The sequence below is a fragment of the Cygnus olor genome, chromosome 4, assembly GCF_009769625.2.
Source record: "Cygnus olor isolate bCygOlo1 chromosome 4, bCygOlo1.pri.v2, whole genome shotgun sequence".
Taxonomy (NCBI): Eukaryota; Metazoa; Chordata; class Aves; order Anseriformes; family Anatidae; genus Cygnus; species Cygnus olor.
In genome coordinates, this window is record NC_049172.1 from 28,973,209 (window position 1) to 28,994,334 (window position 21,126).

General features: G+C 39.8%; 1 protein-coding gene across 7 annotated transcripts in view; it reads left to right on the forward strand.

The window, feature by feature from the left end:
- FSTL5 (follistatin like 5) overlaps positions 1 to 21,126 on the forward strand; it is a 415,275-nt gene that overhangs the window by 128,649 nt on the left and 265,500 nt on the right. Inside the window, exon 1 of one of the 7 annotated variants that reach the window (XM_040555980.1) lies at positions 10,341 to 10,408. The exons of the other annotated variants lie outside the window; for them this stretch is intronic. The gene's annotated coding sequence lies outside the window, so the exon portion shown is untranslated. Of the gene's footprint in view, positions 1 to 10,340; positions 10,409 to 21,126 lie in introns of those variants that run through there. 7 annotated transcript variants of the gene reach the window in all.

A 21,126-nucleotide genomic window follows, 5' to 3' on the forward strand; every position in this document is an offset into this window, starting at 1 on the left:
AACTCCACACTTAATTACTAAAAGAACACTTCAGTAATGAAGACTGTGTCATTGTTTTGAAGTTTGCTTCCTCTTTATCCTTGCACACGTTACTTCTGGCAATCTGTAGGAACTATTATAAAATCAGAGTCAGTGGGCAACTCTAACAACAGAAGAATATTAATGGTAAAAATCTGTATTACAAAGGAAGGATAATATATTACTGGATGCTCACCGAGTGCTGTTATGACCAACTTCAATATCCTTTTGTTACGTAACAAAATAATCATAATAACAAAAAACAGCACCTAGAATGTTGCTTTAGAAGGGATGTTTACAACTTCAAGATAAGCTAATGTTGCATAGTGAAAATAAAACTTTGCAGAAGTCATTTGCAGGATGGAAATATATTATTTCTGTCAAGATGATTCAGACTGTCCCAAAAGAAGACAAGTCCTTTTTCTTGCTCATGTTGTAAGGTCGAGTTTCTAGTCACAACAGTATGAGACAGATGCCCATATATTATACTTGTTTAAACAACATTTCAATTATATTTTGGGTATAGTGATTTAAAGTGTATTGTGCTCACTTTGACATAATAGCGGAAGAAAAGCAGTGAATCAGAGAATAAGCTATGTATTTTTACAGTGTAGCTAAATAGATAAGTCCTTACTGGACTCTGATATCTATCAGAAAAATGAAAGGTAAAAGTATTAGTCCATATTAATCCATCATTTTGCAGACAGTCACTAAATGGAATCAGCGGAATGATGTAAAAACAATCTTTGTCTAGTGGAAATGAAGATGTTTTTCCTTTGCTGTGTGAAGATATTGAGAAAATTGGTGTCATGTACAAAACTATGCAAATAGTATAATACCACGTGGTGTGTATATATATAGTACCGCTTGATCTTTCCTTTCCTTCTGTTGAATAGTGGTGTTCATATGAGTAGGTGGTGAGTCAGAATAGGGAGCTGATCTGGACAAAAAATGAATCTTTTCCTTCACTGTCCTACCCCTCAAATGGTTTCCAATTGGAAATTGAATGGGGGTTTCAATTCAATCATAGCCTAAGATCAGCTTAAAGCTCGCACTGAACTGCAACCAAAGTTAAAAAATCAGTTTTCTTCAAAATTCTGGAAGACTGATTTAAACTAGTGGGTTACTGTGGACGTATAGTAGGTTATAGAAATAATTATCCGAGATGAAAATAGAACAGAATGGAACAGTCCTCTGACTTCAGACACTGAGCTGCATGTAACTTTTTTTTTTTTAATTCCTAATTTATTTTTTTCCTCCAAGGGACATAGTTTTAAGTTTTCCTGTCAGGGCTTCTGGTGGGATAATTTGTCCCTATGGCATAAATTCAACTGGATGATGATAGTCTTATGGGAATGTTATTCTAGAAAGTGACTGCTGGAGAGCAAACACTGTTATGCCTGGGAGGATAAATGTAGCTATGTTTCTGATATCCCAGTTAAGGGGAAAAAAATTAAAAAAGGCTGAGAAGGGTTTTGCCTAGCTTTCTACAAAATGGTACTTCTGAAATAATTTTTAGATATCCCCTTTCTAGATTCGCATCTCCCTTAGGCTTTTAGAGTAGGCAAAACTAGAGTTAGAGTGAAATGTAGACCTAAATCCAAGCTTTCTTTCATGTGTGATGGTCAAAGAAGTCAAGTAAGTTTGGAAATGAGATAATTTTGGAGTGTTTAAATGACAGTATTCTCTTTTTCTAATGTGCATTGAGTGCTATCATATTGTGCACTCAGAACCATGGGCAACTCAGAGGGTGTCATAGTGTTGAGGGCAATGACTAGGCAGCAGTATGTTGTGGCACCTTTCTGTATGGTAGCTTAGTTTGTCACTCGGAGCTGGCTCTAAGCTTAGGAGGCTGCCCAAAACAACCAGCTATTAAGGGAGAGCAGCGATGGCTCTCCTGTTTTGTTTCCAAGCATTCAGCCTGGAAATTGCAGGCCGACTGCAGTGCCAGAACTGAGTGTTGGAAGTCATTTATTAAGGGAGAAATTAGGGAATGTGAGCAGTATGCCCTGCTATGAGGAATGCCCCCAGCGCTCCCTTAGCACCACTCCATATCCCCTCATCTCCTGCCCCATGCCAGCAACAGGAACAGCAAACCAAATTCTTCAGTGTGGTCCCCTGGGTTCACTGCCTTTTTTCCTTCTTTAACACTCTCCTCTAGGGCTTTCTGTTGTCACAGGGTAAGTTGGTCCCAGTTCTTATTTTGGGGGAAGTTAAAGATAGAAGGTTTGACCTGGGTTTGCCATCAGCTGTGCTTCAATGTGATCTGTGTGCTACCTTGCTCTGGAGGACACGAAGTATTATCCCTTCTCTCCATTGAACATACCTGGCAGAACAGAGATCTTCTGGAATTCAGGGGAAAAAAAAAAAAAAGAGTTTATGACCTTTGGAAGAAGGGGCAGGCCACTCAGGAGGGCTACAAAGATGTTGTGCGGTTATGCAGGGAGGAAATTAGAAAGACTAAAGGCTGGCAAGAGCTTAACTTGGATGCTATAGTAAAAGACAATAAAAATGTTTTTATAAGTACGTAAACAAGAGAAGGAGGACAAAGGAGAATCTCTATCCTTTATTGGATGCAAGGGGAAATATAGTGACAAGGTATGAGGAGAAGGCTGAGGTACTTAATGCCTTCTTTGCCTCAGTCTTTATTAGTAAGACTAATTCTTCTCAGGGTGCACACTCCGCTGAGCTGAAGACGGAGGCAGGGAGCAGAACAAAGCCCTTATAATCCAAGGGGAAAAGGTTAGTGACCTAATTTACCACACCACTTGAACACCCACAAATCTATGGATTTGGTTGGGATCCACCCAAAGGTGCAGAAGGAGCTGGGAGAAGTGCTTGCCAAGATGCTTTCAATAATTTACCAGCAGTACTAGCTAACTGAGGAGGTCCCAGCTGACTGGAGGCTGCCAAATGTGATGCCCATCTACACGAAGGACAGGAAGGAAGATCCAGGGAGCTACAGGCCTATCAGTCTGTCCTTAGTGCCAGGGAAGGTCATGAGTGGATCATCGTGAGTGCCATCTCATGGCATGTACAGGACAACCAGATGATCAGACCCATTCAGCATGCGTTTGTATGAAAGGCAGGTCCTGCTTGACTAGTCTGATCTGGTATGATGAGATGACCTGCTTAGTGGATGAGGGAAAGGCTGTGCATATTGTTTTCTTGAACTTTGGCAAGGTATTTGATACTGTATTCCACAGCCGCCTTCTGGAGAAACACAAGCTCATGGCTTGTGGGTGGGCATATGTTGTGCTGGGTAAAAAACTGGTTGGATGGCAAGTCTTGAAGGGTCATTGTGAACAGAGTGAAATCTGGTTGGCAGATGGTCACAAGCCATGTGTACTGGTTTTAGCTAGGATAGAGTTAATTTTCCTCCTAGTAGCTGGCAGGGTGCTATGTTTTGGGTTTAGGATGAGAATAATGTTGCTAACATGCTGATGTTTTAATTGTTGCAGAGCAGTGCTGACACTAAGCCAAGGGCTTTTCAGCTTCTTGCTCTGTCCTGCCAGCGGGCAGGCTGGGCATGCAGCAGGAGCTGGGAGGGGACAGACCCAGGACAGCTGACCCAAACTGGCCAAAGGGGTATTCCATACCATCTGATGTCATGCTAAACAATATATAGGGGTGGCTAGCCGGGGTGGGGGGGCCGGCTGCTCGGGGATAGGCTGGGCATCGGTCAACGGGTGGTGAGCAATTGCATTGTGCATCACTTGTATCGTACACATTATTATTATTTATTATTTTATTTTATGTCCTAATAAACTGTCTCTATCCCAACCCACAGGCTTCAGTTTTCTCGTTTCTCTCCCCCATCCCGGAGAGGGAGGGGGGAGGGTGAGTGAACGGCTGTGTGGTGTTTAGCTGCCAGCCAGGTTAAACCACAACACCATGTTTCCCAGGGCTCAGTATTGGGGTCAGTTTTGTTTAATACCTTTATGATCGTATCGATGAGGGGATCGAGTACACTCTCAGAAAGTTTGCAGATGGCACCACGTTGGTTGGGAATGTTTATTTGCTTGAGGGTAGGAAGGCCCTGCAGAGGGATCTACATAGCCTGGATTGATGGGCTGCATCCAGTTGCATGACATTCAGTGAGGCTCATTGCCAGGTCCTGCACTTGGGGCATGACAACCCCATGGGGTAGTATGGGCTTTGGGAAGAGTGGCTGGAACGCTGCCTGGCAGAAAAGGAGCTGGGGGTGCTGGTTGGTAGTCAGCTGAACATGAGTCCATAGTGTGCCCAGGTGGCCAAGAAGGCCAATGGCATCCTGGCTTGTATCAGAAATAGTGTGGCCAGCAGAATGAGGGAAGTGATTGTCCCTCTGTACTTGGCAATATTAGTACAGTCGTCATATAGTACTGTTCCTCTGTACTAGTGAGGCTGCACCTCGAGCCCTCTGCTCAGTTTTGGGCCCCTCACTACCACAAGAATATTGAATTGCTCATGTGTGGGCAGAGGAGAGCAACAAAGCTGGTAAGGGACTGGAGAACAAGATGTCTGAGGAGCAGCTGAGGGAATTGGGCCTGTTTAGCCTGGAGAAGGTGGAGGGGCTGATGGTAGGCCTCTTTGTTCTCTACGGCTACCTGGAAGGAGGCTGCACTGAGGAAGGTGTCAGTCTTTTTTCTCAGGTGTCTAGTGAGGAAGGAAACATCCTCAAATTGCACCAGGGGATGTTTAGATTAGATATCAGGAACAATTTCTTCATGGAAAGAATAGTTAGGCTTTGGGACAGGCTGCCCAGGGAGTTGCCATCCCTGTAGGTATGGCAGTGTTGAACAGATGTGTGGACATGGCACTAAGGGATGTGGTTTAGCAGTGAACTTGTAGTGTTAGGTCGATGGTGGGACTTGATGATCTTAATGGTCTTTTCCAATCTAAATGTTTCTATGATTCTATACAGAATGCCTCATTTATGCAATTGTATGCTTAAGGTGGCTCTCTACATTAGAGAATCTTTTGATGTTGTGGAACTCCAGGCTGGGAATGATAAGGTTGAATCCCTGTGGGTTAGGATCCGCGGGAAGGCCGGCAAGGCTAGCATCCTGGTCGGGGTCTGTTATAGACTGCCGAACCAGGATGAGGAGACGGATGAGGAGTTTTATAGGCAGCTGGCAGAAGTTGCAAAATCGTCAGTGCTTGTTCTCGTGGGGGACTTCAACTTCCCAGACATATCCTGGAAGCACAACACAGCCCAGAGGAAGCAGTCTAGGAGGTTTCTGGAGAGCGTGGAAGATAGCTTCCTGACGCAGCTGGTTAGAGAGCCTACCAGGGGAGGTGCCCCGCTAGACCTTCTGTTCACAAACAGAGAAGGACTGCTGGGAGATGTGGTGGTCGGAAGCTGTCTTGGGCAGAGTGATCACGAAATGGTAGAGTTCTCTATTCTTGGCGAGGCCAGGAAGGGGACCAGTAAAACCGCTGTCTTGGACTTCCGGAGGGCTGACTTTGAGCTGTTCTGGATACTGCTTGGGAGAGTCCCTTGGGAGGAGGTTCTGAAGGGCAGAGGAGTCCAGGAAGGCTGGGCGCTCCTCAAGAAGGAAATCTTAACGGCACAGGAGCGGTCCGTCCCCACGTGCCCAAAGACGAGCAGGCGTGGAAGAAGACCGGCCTGGCTCAACAGAGAGTTGCGGCTTGTGCTTAGCAGAAAAAAGAGGGTTTATAATCTTTGGAAAAAAGGGCGGGCCACTGAGGAGGACTACAAGGATGTAGCAAGGCTGTGCAGGGAGAAAATTAGAAAGGCCAAAGCTCATCTGGAGCTCAACCTGGCTACTGCCGTTAAAGACAACAAAAAATCCTTTTACAAATATATCAATGTGAAACGGAGGACTAAGGAGAATCTCCATCCGTTACTGGATGCGAGGGGAAACCTAGTTCCTAAGGATGAGGAAAAGGCTGAGGTGCTTAATGCCTTCTTTGCCTCAGTCTTTAGCGGCAATACCGGTTGTTCTCTGGATACCCAGTGCCCTGAGCTGGCGGAAGGGGATGGGGAGCAGGATGTGGCCTTCGCTATTCATGAGGAAATGGTTGGCGACCTGCTACGGAGCTTGGATGTGTGCAAGTCGATGGGGCCGGATGGGATGCACCCGAGGGTACTGAAAGAACTGGCGGAGGAGCTGGCCGAGCCGCTTTCCATCATTTATCGGCAGTCCTGGCTATCGGGGGAGGTCCCAGTTGACTGGCGGCTAGCCAATGTGACGCCCATCTATAAGAAGGGCCGGAGGGCAGACCCGGGGAACTATAGGCCTGTCAGTTTGACCTCAGTGCCAGGAAAGCTCATGGAGCAGATTATCTTGAGGGTCATCACGCGGCACTTGCAGGGCAAGCAGGCGATCAGGCCCAGTCAGCATGGGTTTATGAAAGGCAGGTCCTGCTTGACGAACCTGATCTCCTTCTATGACAAAGTGACGCGCTTGGTGGATGAGGGAAAGGCTGTGGATGTGGTCTACCTTGACCTCAGTAAGGCTTTTGACACCGTTCCCCACGACATTCTCCTCAAGAAACTGGCTGCGCGGGGCTTGGACTGGCGTACGCTTCGCTGGGTTAGAAACTGGCTGGATAGCCGGGCCCAAAGAGTTGTGGTGAATGGAGTCAAATCTGGTTGGAGGCTGGTCACAAGTGGTGTCCCCCAGGGCTCGGTACTGGGGCCAGTCCTCTTTAATATCTTTATTGATGATCTGGATGAGGGGATTGAGTGCACCCTCAGTAAGTTTGCAGATGACACCAAGTTAGGTGTGTGTGTCGATCTGCTCGAGGGAAGGAAGGCTCTGCAGGAGGATCTGGATAGGCTGGACCGATGGGCTGAGGTCAACTGTATGAAGTTGCAACAAGGCCAAGTGCCGGGTCCTGCACCTGGGGCGCAACAACCCCAAGCAGCGCTACAGGCTGGGAGATGAGTGGCTGGAAAGCTGCCTGGCAGAGAAGGACCTGGGAGTACTGGTTGATAGTCGGCTGAATATGAGCCAGCAGTGTGCTCAGGTGGCCAAGAAGGCCAACAGCATCCTGGCCTGTATAAGAAGCAGTGTGGCCAGCAGGTCTAGGGAAGTGATTGTGCCCCTGTACTCGGCTCTGGTGAGGCCGCACCTTGAGTACTGTGTTCAGTTTTGGGCCCCTCGCTACAGGAAGGACATGGACGTGCTCGAGCGAGTCCAGAGAAGGGCGACCAAGCTGGTGTGGGGTCTGGAGAACAAGTCTTACGAGGAGCGGCTGAGGGAGCTGGGATTGTTTAGCCTGGAGAAGAGGAGGCTCAGGGGCGACCTTATCGCTCTCTACAGTTACCTTAAAGGAGGCTGTAGAGAGGTGGGGGTTGGTCTATTCTCCCACGTGCCTGGTGACAGGACAAGGGGGAATGGGCTAAAGTTGCGACAGGGGAGTTTTATGTTGGATGTTAGGAAGTACTTCTTTACCGAAAGGGTTGTTAGGCATTGGAATGGACTGCCCAGGGAGGTGGTGGAGTCACCATCCCTGGAGGTCTTTAAAAGACGTTTAGATGTAGAGCTTAGCGATATGGTTTAGTGGAGTACTTAGTGTTAGGTTGGAGGTTGGACTCGATGATCTTGAGGTCTCTTCCAACCTAGAAATCTGTGTCTGTGTCTATGAAGATGAGAAAAGAAAGATATATTTTTTCCCTCAATCTAAGCAGGGTAATCCTTTTTCACCTTGGGCCAGAATGAGAGATTTTCAGTCTGTGAGAATGATTATGTAAGGCTGATTAATGAGAGAGTGATTAATTAAAGACAAAAAGGGGGCTTTATTTCATCTGAATAGCCTTCATTGAGGCTCTTTTCTCTGCTTAGTAGTCACATAAGATCTGGAAGAGTCTAAATGTAATAGTTCTCAGATTGCACTGGGTGTTACTGAATGAGTTGGGAACCATTTTTCCTGCATATGTAGTCTTCAACAAGATGACTAAAATGACTTTCATAAATACTTTTTTTTTTTTTAATCCTCTGTTTTGGTTAATTGGTGATGGTTTGTGGAAAACCTACCTTCTGGATAACAAGAAAAGTTTCAAATTATTGCAGTGTAGTCATTCCGAAACCTTCAGGATACAGACAGACACAAGAGAAGCTCTTTCAGTTCTGTGTAGGGGTGCTTACTTGAGTCAGCACTGAGGATGCTTTCATGCAGACAGTAACTGATTCATCAATAAAGGGCCTGTGTGGAGTTTGAGTAAGCTGCACTACTTTGACATTTGCCATCAATTATGTGATCAGCATTTGCGGCTGATCAGTAGGAATGTGCTGCAATGTTCAGCAGTGTCTCCTGGATCCCTTTTAGAGACTGTTGGGTATCCTAGACAGTCCCAGAGTCTATATGGTTGACTCAGAAATTGGGAACAGTGGCAGGGTGGGATGAAAAAGGGAGCACAAACATGTCTCAGGGAGGTAGAGTGATTACATGAGGCTGTAGTTTCAGAGGGATCAACTTATGTGAGAAGAGATCCTCTTGCTTATACGCGGTTCACACTGGATGTGATGTGGAGTGTCTGCTGATGATTATACCTAGGTCATATGAGCTTGAATTTCTTGATTATTTTTTTTTTGTGTGTGTGGTAAAAATAAATAAATCTTAGTGTTTTCTGGCATCATATATGGTCAAAACTTTGTTCCAGGCAATTTTACAGTGAGTTTTCCTGCATCCCTACTGTATAAATAAAACTGAAGATATATACCTTTTTTCTGCCTTTCCAAAGCAAATAGATAAATATATACTTACATTTATAAAATAATTGTATTCTGTTTCTTCTTGTTGTTGTGTGTTTGTTTATTTAGTTCAACCAATGAACACAACAATTTCATCTTAATGTATTATGTTAATAAGATGGTGATGGTAGGGGAGAGACCAAATTGATTCCTTTCACATACTGACCATTTCATCACCACATACTGGCTACTCCTTAACTTTTGTTTTGTAATGTACCCATTCCATTCTTCTTAGAAATGACAATTTATTTTTTTTTAGTTGATGAACTATTGGAAATCTTACTTATAATCCATTTTAGCTTCAAGCTCATAAGGACATTGTAGGTTTTATGTTTTACCTTCTGTCAGATTTCCAGCATCCATTTGGAAGGGTTTTGACTAGTAGATGTATTAGAGCACTATAAAATCATACTCATTAAACTCTTTAAAATAGTGTCAGGCAGTTAAAACACAGTAGGAAATGAAGATTCTGATCCTTATGAATGGGATTCAGAGAATAGAGTAAGAGAAATGCATTATTTTATTGGGAATATCTCTGTGAAATTTGAAGAAGGCTACGGTTCTATGAAATATTAATATAAACTACAATGATGCAATAAATTTGCTATAAGTAGGGGAACATAAATGACGAAGCTCTGTGGAAAAAAAAGTTTCATCAAGTATGACAGTCCAGGGTGACTTTTTTTTCTTTAAAACCTCAGAACTGTGTGTGTTTGCTTCATATTCTACTCAGTCTATTCACTGCACATAAGGAGAGAAGGTTCTTTTATTCACACGGACTTTCATGTCCAAGTGAAACAGCAAGTCTAGTAGATATCAGAGATTCATTTCAAATTGAGGTCAAAGGCATATCTTCAAACTTGTTCCCGTAGTATCCCCAAAGAATGCAGCTAAGCTGACAGGTTCTGGACACTTCCTCAATTGATGGGTCTAAGAAAGCTCTTGACTGACAGAACTGCAATTTTCTGTACTTCTTTCTGACTATGCTGAATTCAGGCTCATGAAAAAAGTTGACCTTTGTGGCAGTAGAATAGAAACAGAGACGAGTCACTATGAAACAGGAAAGAAGAGAGGCAAAAAAACTCCATAGCAGATAAATTAAAAAGGAAAAAATACCTACAACTATTTTAGCTAGTAAAGTACAGAACACTATTAACTATTTGTCTACTTCTGTTGATCTGTATGAATAGATTCAGACTTCATTTAAAGACAATCAGGAGCAACTTGGAATTTCATATGGTTCAGTTAATGGAGTTATTTTAGAGTTTTGTATCTGTCGTTGTGAACCTTCATCATCTGTAAGTCCTATAAACAATGTAAAATTTTGGGCCTAATATAATAAATGCTGGTTTTAGAGTTATTTTCAATTAGGTCAGGATTTCATGTGTAGTTGACTTACTTACAGTAATGCGGGCACTGGGGCTTGGCACTGGAGGGCAAATGTATTTTTGGTTCAATCTTGATAAGGACAGACTGCCCTCAGCTACAAAAAAATCATTGTTTATTTAAATAGCTGCAACAATTGTCTGTCTTGCTGGTGACTGATCGAACTGTGGTTTGATGCAGTGATACTAAAATCCACGTGCATCTTTTCTCTCTGCAGTTTGCTGACTTAGTATTCCCTATCAGCGTTTGTGCTGCTGTGTATACTCCTCTCCATCACCCAAGGGTGCATTCAGACTGTGGTGAGAGTAAACACCCTCTGCCCATATTCTTGTCGTGATAAAACAAGTCTTGACACAAGTTCAGCCATTCCCAGAAAGGATTTTTTGCTGAAAGATGCAAGATTTCTGTTTCATGTTCTACTGTTAAATTGAAGTAACATAAACTTTATAAAAGTTTATTTGAATGCAGAGTTTCTAAACGCTAATGGCTTTTAAAGAATTAAGTATCAGAGAAAAAAAAATAGGAGAGAAGCATTTACTGAACACAATTTCTGTTTAACCTAATACACTCTTGTGTTACTTGCTTGTCTGTGTTTAAGAGGCAGGGAGCTTATGGCAAAGTTTTGTAAGATGTTGACAGTACCAAAATATTTATCAGAGTTCGTAGCTGGCAGATTTTATATTTCTGATTTCATAACATAAAGCAGTTGAATTCCCATTGGTTCAGAGCCTGCCATGATGATATACATTAGTCCTTTAGGACAGTGAATAACCAGGAGTAATAAGCTTTCTTAATGAGGGAAGAAAGAGACTGCCTTGCTGACAGCATAACTTCCGCAAACGAGCACTTATATACATCAGTGGTGGTAAACGTACCAGTTTCCTGAGATTGATCCTAAAGAGTTAGGAAAAAAATTAGATCACCAGGTGCAACTCAGTTCTATTAGAAAAAGCTCCTCTGAGATATGTGAAACATAGTTCCTTCATTTTGTTCTGCTTTCTATAATAAAGAAATTGTGAGATTGTAGCTGTGAGGTTGTGTTAAGAACATGATGAGAAAGGTTTAAATTTGCCATTTCTCATTTCATTGTAATTCATTTAAACACGGGTCACTGACACTATGAAATCTGATGTCAGCCTTTCAATAAATAAATAAATAAACGTAAAATGATAATATTAAACCAGAGCATGAAATTAGCAGCAAAGATTTCATCTAATAAATTGAAGCTGCTTCTTTCATTCTCAGTGTTCATGTTGCTGTATACTGCTGGGTGTAATATCCTGTTTCAGTGTTTTAGTAACCCGCTTACCCAAGTCTACGTTGCTGTTCCATTGCTCCTGAGGACTGCTTCAAAGAGATGTATCCTTGCTGCGCCCACTTTCCAGGTGTTCTGGGCCTTTCGGAAATGCACCAGGCACACAAGTAAACAAGTTTACTTGTTTCTGGGTTCGCAACAGCTGCCTATAAGCTTTTTGGTTCCATTCCAAGTTCTTCCAGAAAGGGTGTCAGCCATGGGCAGTTGCCTCCCACTCTCATCCTCCCACGGATGCTTAATGCCTGAGCTTCTGCCCTCACCCACCAGCATCTGGCAGTGAAAGCAGCATGAAGGCAGAGAGACAGCAACAGCAAAAGGCACGGAAAGCCTTGCCCTTGTGCTGGCTGCTCACCACAGAGTGCCCTGGGAGGATACATCTCAGAGCCCCCTGACACGTTTCATGTATCTACCAAGTGTGATACTACAAGACCAGGAGTGAGAGGGTCTGCACGCTTGTGCAGAGGGTCCTTCCACTTGTGCAGCATGATAGTTTTGCAATTGAAATTGGAAAAAGTAAGGAAGAGATCGACAAGAGTCAGCAGAAGGCAGGATTCGTCCAGCGTGTTGAATGCTTTTCATGAGATTTAACAACAAAAATGTTGTTCTTGTGTGTGTTCCAGCACATGAGCTGTCAGCAGGCTTCTGGCTGCTCTGCAAGGACTGTGCCAGCCTTTTTCCGTGGGTGAAGGACGAAGAGGGTGTGCCTGCACGATCAGTGACCATGGCTGCCTGAAGTAGCAGCTGAGAGACAGAACAGATTGGTACACAGATGCGCGAGCTGTTGGCTGCCGTGGCAGCGCTGCCTTTCGCTGCTGCGAGCCCCAGGCCTGCTGCAGGTAGTTGAGGTCAGCTCACAGCTTCGGAGCCTGGTTCAGAGCGTGGTTGCTGCTTCTGGAGGAGAAGCGGTGGGTGCCAGATGGAGGTGTGCTCTGGTGAGAGCTGGCAGTAAGGCCCAGGGGGTGGCAGCTGCTGCTCTGCCACTGATCTGCTTCCCACAAAGCATCCTGGAGGACAGACTGCTAGGTACAGATTATGGCTGTGTTCACAGAGGGAGTCTGGTGCTGTGACTGCTTTCTAAGAACCCTGGGTTTGGTGTGGCAGTGTGGCCTCCTCAGATGCCTTGTTTGTTGTGAAGTTTTTGAGAAAGAAGGCTGTGGGTGAAGATGTGGGGGCACTAGTCTGTGGGGGTACTAGTCTGTGGGGGTAGTGAAGGGACTCTGCCTAATGGGAGAAGACATGCTTTTAGCTAAAACTGCTGCTACTTGTTCGAAGTGGGATCCCTATTATTGATATATATGTGTAGTATATAAATATATATAATACTACAGTAGTCTATAATATATGTATATATATCATTTATATAAAAATTACATTGTTTGCAGATGCATCTCTGCCATGAAACCATAATGGTAGGTGAAAATAGCTTAAGAAGGTAGCTGCATGTTCTTCCTGACAGGGATGCGTATCCATCAGTATGTACAATGAAGTGCTCAAAGCCACAGGCAATGAAGCATGGTTTATGTTTATTACTCTATCTATATTAGAAACCTATTAATAACACTGAATATGATGATAGAACTTACCCTCTTTTCCTTATCTAAAGAAAATAGGCATATTATAGACTATAGATTATAGTCTTTCTTTTTTGTCCCCCTTCATATTTATAGTATGTGAAAGACAAAGACTGATGTATCCTGAGGGTATACAGTACTATTCCTTGATACGTTAAAAATGACCTTTTAAATAAAGGCAGGTTAATTTCTAATGTGTCCTTTCTCTTAAAGGTAGTAGGAACGCATTGATCTAGTCAGTATTTAAAATTTCATTTATTACACTTTGTAGATATTAAGTTGATTAAATCAGTTTATTTGGATACAATGGCTGTATTTTTGTCTCTGTTTTGAATGTTGAATATCCTAGCTAGTCACCTTTTAGTAACACAGAACAACAGCATAATAGGTGAGGAATTTTGGAAACAAGTTCTTCAAAAGGGGAAAATTTCTTAATTTTAAGTATACACATATTTTTAAGTAGGGCATTCTCATATTTAGGTATATATTTTTACTCATCATATAAACTCTCATTTAAGTCAGCTTTCATTAATTACATGTTTTATACACTATTATATATACATTATCACATGGTACTGTATAGTATATACATTATCACATGGTATGATATTTTTTTGGTCTCTGTTTGCAAAGCTTACAGCATAGGGAGACGTAAAATAGTGCTCAGTATATATTTGCTAAATTCTCATCATAGCAGTATCTCTTCCAGTACGTCAATTCCAAATGAAGAATGAAGCAAAGAACAAAATTTACATTACCAATTTACCAATTGTTCATTTAATATAAAGTACTGGGGAGATTTAGATAACACAATAAACTTTGAAATAAATTATTCTATGATACATTAATCATGATTCGATATTCATAAGAAAGATGTCAGAACTGGGGTTTTGTTTGTTTTCCACAAAATATTGAAAAGTAGAAGGGTGAAAATCATTAGCAGAAGAGAAAAGGGAGATGGATTCATGTTGCTTTTTCCCAAGAATTGAAAGGAATTGTCCTCAACTGAGACAGCTCATTAGCAGTGATAACTGTGGCAGTTTGGTGAACTTTTCTGGTAGTTTTCTTTCATTTTTTTTTCCTTTTTTTTTTTTTGTGGTATTTTTTTTTAATCATTGAAAAAATAGTGAATTGGCACACTACTATTTTACACACCCTTTAACAGAAATAAAAATAGATAAGCAGTGTTTTCCCTACCCTGCAAAGGTTGGTGTTGCTGGTGGCTTAGGATCTGAGTAAAAAAGAAAAACATACTTTCACAGCCGTTTTCCTTTTTACTTATTGTGTGTAATACTTTCATTGGTTTTAATATAAAGCTTACAGGAGAATGTACATTGAAATTGCTAGTAATGGCTAAAGTTCAAAGAGGTTGGATATTCAGTTTATATGGCCATCTCTCTCAGAGTTCAGATACGTATTTGAATTCCATCCATTTTATTAATACTATTTGACAGTTTGGGTGCAATAGAAATATTGAAGATTATTTAGCATCAATTTATCAGAATTGGAAATACAAGCAGCAGTTTAATTCTGCAAAATCAGTATCCTAAGCTAAGTAAAGAGTTAATATATAATTTTGTGGTATGGTGTCCTTTTTAGTAAGTAAAATAGCAATTTAACTAACTTGTAGCATGATAATGATTTAACTATATTGTAGCATAAACCGCTTCTGAGACAGTTGGAAAGTTTCAAGGGTAGAAGATTAGAACCAGTTGCTTTACTGCAGAGACTAAACTGTGTGTGATTGCTTTGTGGCAAATGTATTCAATTACCACATTTTTAATCAAGAGTGTGTGCAGTTATTTTTACAAAGCAGAGTTTTCTTTAATAAAATGAAGTATTTCATATTTATGATTTGTAAGTTTCACTAAAAAGCTGTGATTAACTTTTTCTTCTTTGCAATTCTGGTTTCCCCTAGGCATGAGAGTCATCTTAAAGAACAAACCCTGATAAGATAGCTAAATCACCACCACGTATGTTTGTATGAATGGTTGCAAACTGAAAACATGTGTAAATATTGTTATAAAAAGGTTTTCAATATAACAATTGTTTTGAAAATTCTATGGAAGGACGAGAATAAAACAGTAACACAAAGTACAGATCACATGGAGCATATACAGGTTACTTTGCTAGAGGATTGACCATAATAAGGTCTTGATTCCCTTATCGAAATGAGGCAAGTGCAACGCTGTAAGGTGGCTGCCATCCATCTGTCACTTCAGAAGGTACAGCTATTCCAGAAGTGCTCCTTACTCGAGGGTTTTAAGAAGCAAATTTGTCATAGGATAAAAGAATCCTCTTGTGGATAATAATTTATCAAAAATTTTCAGAAGTAACTGAAATGGGGAGAAGTTAATAGCAGGAAAACTGCAGTGTGCATCAGATTCATGAATGCTCTGGAAATGGGCTAAAAACTAAAATGACAGAGCTTTCTGAGATTCAGAAAAGCAAATCTAAAATTGAAACTAAAGAACTTACTGTACAGTTAGAAATAAGGAATAACTGTTATCTGTTCCACTCCCTTCAATTTATCCCTCCTCAGCTTTTGAGACAAATCTCAGGCTGATGGAGGACAGCACAGAAGGATCCCATGATACTGATCAGCTTAATGATGAAACGGAAGGTGAAACTCATGGTTAATTAGAGAAATAATGCACCTGAGAAAAAGAAACCACCCTAATTATTTACATGCAATGAATAGCTGTAAATTGTCTATTTGCATTTATAGGGTATAGCAGGTAATGGCAACTGTTAATAGCTGTCTGAGAATTTCAGGTCAGTATTTAGTAGCAAACAAATTATTTACGTATAGTAAAAGATATACTAGCGTATTTTAAATTTCTCTATGTACTTTATGCGTAGCTTATATTATGTTTTAAATATAGATTATTATGTAAATAGAATTATAAATTATGAAAATACAATATTTTATATTATAAATTTTTACATTCAGAAATATACTAGAGTATAAGAATTATTAGGAAAGGAGTATTTAAAGACAAAAGAAAATGTACTATTATATAAATGTATGGTGCATTCCTGTCTTTAATATGGTATTAGACTCTGGTTACATTCCGTAGAAATGTGTAATACAAACAGGAGTGTACAGAGAGAGAAACTGGAAAACCCAGAGGTACAAACTGGCCTCTGTTTGAAGGTGTAGTAAGTAAATGAACTCATCAGACTTCCAGACATGGTTATGTGAATATAAAAAAGCAACACTCTTCACACCCATATAATCATATGAAAATAAATATACATACAAATTTATAAAAAGAAGCAGACAAACTTAAGCTAAAGTCCATCAGTGAATATTAAACAAAATTGCTAGTTGCAATTTCTAGCTTAGGCAGTAAACACACTCAGGGCAATATTCTAACAAGTCCCTTCTCACCCTGTTTCTGTACTTACAATTTAATTTAATCATCTACCATTGGTTACCAATTTATTAACAAGTAGTTATTAAAAAAGTATTTGCCTCTCTTTACAGTTTCACATCAATGCTTAGTGCAAGGGAAGTATTAGAGCAAGTTTTCTGAAAATATAAGGTACATTTTGGTTAATAGCTGCTTGATGGCAACTCCTGGTAAAGTAGTTGAAAAGTAAAACAAACGTACAGAATAAAGAACTTTTAAACAATAGAGTGGTGAAAATATGGGTTAGAACTACATCTTATTTATGCAAGGCTTTAGAAAAAGCTTAATACTTAAATGTTTTAAGAAGACCAAAAGATACCAGATGATACTCAGTCTTGGAATCTCTAGAAAATGGCAGACTTCATAACAGCATTAATCAACATGTAAGTGGTTATCTTGTCTTATATTTAAATCCTTTCAAATACATGAGTTGTACTGTAATGCATGGAGCATATATTTATGTGTGTTACATGAGGTAGTATCATGCATCTGATATCACTACTTGCACAGCCCTAGCAAATTCAGTTACACTGCTTTTTGGGTGATGCCTCAGTGATGTGAGAAACTCCAGAAGAAAAAATCTCTCTTCTATAGGGTTCATATGAAATCGTCAAATATAATGAAATTACATTTATTTTCCAGAATGTTTCTTTCAAAGCTGGCCTCTCTGTTTTCTCTGGCTGTGCAGCAGCTTAATTCAGATCCTTAACTGCAGTCTGTGGTGCCCCTCTCTCCCCACCAATTCCAAAGTTTTCAGAAATACATGTACTGTCTGGGAAATGAAAGTAGAACTCTTTTTTCCCTCTACCGAACAGTGATAGCAGAAGAATACAAAAGACTAAAAGTCGCTTGTAGTCAAAAGGTCTACAGGAGCTGTATTTGTTAAACTCTTTATCTTAAAATTTTTCTTAAAATCCATATTGTTAATGCTGATTTTCAGCAGTTTCCTATGAGACAAAGTTTTGCATGGTGTTGATTATAACATTTGATACATCAATCATGTTTGACACTGAAATTGCTTAAGCCCATTTACCTCCAGTACTTTTGAAAGATATTGTATATAATATCCTGTGCACTTAATAAAAGCACGCTAAGTAAGCGTATTAATTTATATACTCAGTTGTTGTGATCCGTGGAAAGATTTCTGATAGCTTAAGGCAGAAGATACCCACCATTATTTGAAACACACAGAAGCTTTTACTTGAAAATAAAAGTAGTTATATAATAAAAAAACCCTCAAAGATAACTACTATGCAAATATGTAATTCATGAAATTAAAATACAGAAGTTATCCAAACAGTGAAACATCACATTATAATCAGTGAGTAAACAAGACCTAGATCAGTAATGCAAATTTGGGTTCATAAACATGTCACTTAGCCCCAAGAGGGCATGAAATAAGCATCCTTTTAAAACAAAATACCATTTTGCAAGGATATTTGTATGATTGTTTGATAGTATAACCATTAAAAAGAATGTATAAAAATTCTGTACTTACCATTTATGCGGCAGTCCCAAATGGAAATAAGGATTCACTTATTTTGGGTATGAGTATGTAGAGGTGATACTGTCTTTCTTTCTGTTCATAAAGCTTTTAAAACTCATGCTAATTTCACATATTTAATTCAACACCTGAAAATGGAAGTCTTAAAGGGCATATCTTATTTTGTTGTTGTTGTTGAAATAACAATAACTATTTTAAGGAGATCTGTGTTTTTGGTAGTATATTTTAAGTAAGAAGTAATCACTTATGTTGTGCAAGTTCAATAGAAAAATTATGATACTTTGAAAAAACTGGGGTTTTATTTCTGAAAAAAACAACTGCAGACACCCTACATACTGCTGGGATTTTAGATGGAGTCCATCTTAAAAGGTTACTTATTTAATTTACATTTTAAGTGTTAATCCAAGTAACAGGCAATGAAGTCAGAGACTGAGCATGTAATAATTTTGTCTTTTTTTTTTTTTTTGGACAAGTACAAAAGAGAAGCCTTTCAGGGTCAAACAATTTTCAAAACTATAAGGCCTCTATTCTTTTACATCACATGAGGCTTAAATGTATGCAGTTTAGATGGGAGTGGTGGTATGTGGCTGCCCTCACCATCTTCTGTGAAATGACTGTTCTCCAACCTAATTTTCATTTCACAGAGAGATATACCAAGAGTGCACAAAAGGGACAAAGGTTCAACTGTGCATAGCTAGCGTTAGCATGCATAACTGCTAAACTAATCTGATTCTGGCCTTGAAAGTTAACAATAAACTTTTTTCAAGACTTTTCAGCAAATACAAATAAAGGAGTGCTTTCTTCAAGATTAAAAGTCAAGGTTCAGGATTTCTTTTTATTTTTATTTATTTTTTTTTACTGTAATGGACATACTGTTCCATTAGCAGTGATACCGAGAACTAACACAGAGGCAGTGAAGGAAAATGCCATTCCACAACACACTTGAGTTCTTGGAGTTCTGAAATAATCTCTTCCAGTGTTTCAAGTCAGCGAGCTAGATTTGTTGTAATAAATAACCATGGAACAACTGATTAGCAGTTCTGTTTTGGTGGAAGAATGAAGGGAACCCCAGGAGAAACAGAACTTTCTACTGTGTCACTTTTTGTCATCACTTTAATATCAAGATGCTGAACAGCTATAAAAGACCAAGCTTTAACTTACTTATATAAAATATGTCTGCATTAGAGCACATTGTCTTTGTTTCAGATCATTCACTGCTTAGCTTACCCTGCAAGAGATCTATGAGACATACTTCTACATTAGAAGAGTTGGAAACGTGACTTAAGTGGGAACTTTTAGAACAAGAAAGGCAATTATAACTAAGGAGAAATCTTAAATTTTCTTAATAGGGAGTCCCAGAATGAGATTGGTTTTGGTGGAATAAAAGGTATGTGGTGTCAAGATAGTATTGTATATTAATCTTAAGACTGAGGTTGAGTTAGGAGTGAATGACAGCTAGGTGGGCTGGTAAAGTCGGCTGGAATGAGGCAGAAGCTGATACTGGTTTAATGAAGTTTGGTTGACTAGCCCCCAAAGAAGGTAGCATACTCGTGCAGGATCCCATTAGTGAGTAGAGGTAAGGCAAGAGTCCATTTAATACCAGTGATATCTCCATGGGAATTAATTCTACACAGTCTCTGCCTTCAGGTGGATGCGAGGGCTATGCTACATGAGGAATGATAGAAGTCAAAATCACAGCTTGTGTAAGAGGATTGCCGGGAACATGGCTGTAAATGATACAGGATAATAAGTGATCCCCAATTTGTTCACATTTTATGCTCTGCTGACTTCCTATGCAAAAGGAAATAGAAAGACAAGTCTTTAATGTTCTGTACACACGCTGTGTTCTCACCGCAGTCTTCTGACTTTCTGTACTTATTTCTACATTATTTGTACATATTTCTACATTGGCAAGATAAGTGCATTAGAGGCGAGATACAAAGGGAAAAAAATAATAAACACTCATATAAGTCAGTATGCACAGAAGTTGTTCATCTTTATCCTGTATTACAGGACTAAATAATACAGAATAAACAGAATGGCTTGCATGTATCTCAAAGTGTTTTCTGTGTTGTCAGTTTAAGATGATAGCTTTAATACAGATGCTGAATATCAATGAGTATTGTCTAGCTCTAATAAGTACAGAAACCAGTTGTGAAATGTACATTTGTAGGTTCAGTGAGAACCATCTAAGGGAAACTCTCTAGCCATATGTATCTATAAAATGTGTGAGTATGATTGTTAGAAGCCTTCCGTGGTTCTCATCTTACCTTTGCAGACTTATAATGTCTTTGTCTTTACTCGAAAGGAACTCTGACACAAATTCTCAATAACATTTTCAGCATCTCCTGCAAGGATTTTCTCATACATGTCAGAATATGTTTCTCAGAGCCTTTAACTTTAGCAACAGGTCTGTGCATTCTTTTAGACTGTTGTCTAAAACCTTCCTAAATACCAGTACATAATATCTCAGTTTTAGTCCCAGCAGTTCACACCGTAAAGGTATCACTGTAGCTGGGTAATGTAGGACTAACTCTGCAAACCAGTCTAGTTTTGTCTCAAAAAATGAAATTTTGTGTTCAGAAGAGCAGAAAACAGTTTCGATAACCTGGTTTACAAATATACTAGAACTTTTCAATTAGCGCAAGCTGGTTTGTTAAGGTGACTGCAGGGTGACAAACTTATGGTTGTCACACAGATGAAATAGTCAAAATAAATAACTACACATAATTGTATACTTATCATATGCTATGCAAGTGACCAGATGGCTATTGGTATTTACTCTTAAAATCTCCCTTTAAAGTACTAAGTTTTGAAATGCTTAAGTCAACTGTTTGGTTTAATGATTGTAAACAAGCAAGTATCCTTCTGCTAATTTCTCTTTTCAGAGAACAAGGTTGTATCAACCATTAAAGATGGCCTCTTTCTGTAAAAGAAAAATGATGGCACTTTTTCTTTTCTCTTTGTAACATTTCAGGTGATTTATGAAGGTGAAATACATTGAAGCAGTCTGCAATTTTAAGCTTTGCATAAGAAGAAAAAATGGATGTAAACAGTATTTATTTCTGTTTTCAGAGCATCATAATAAAGTTGCATAGGCTTGTTGGAATTGTGTGATTTTTAGTGTTCTTGTACAGATTTCAACAAGGTGCCACTGTTTATGCAAATAACAGTAACTGTTGAACACCATCTGTACTCACAACTGAAGACA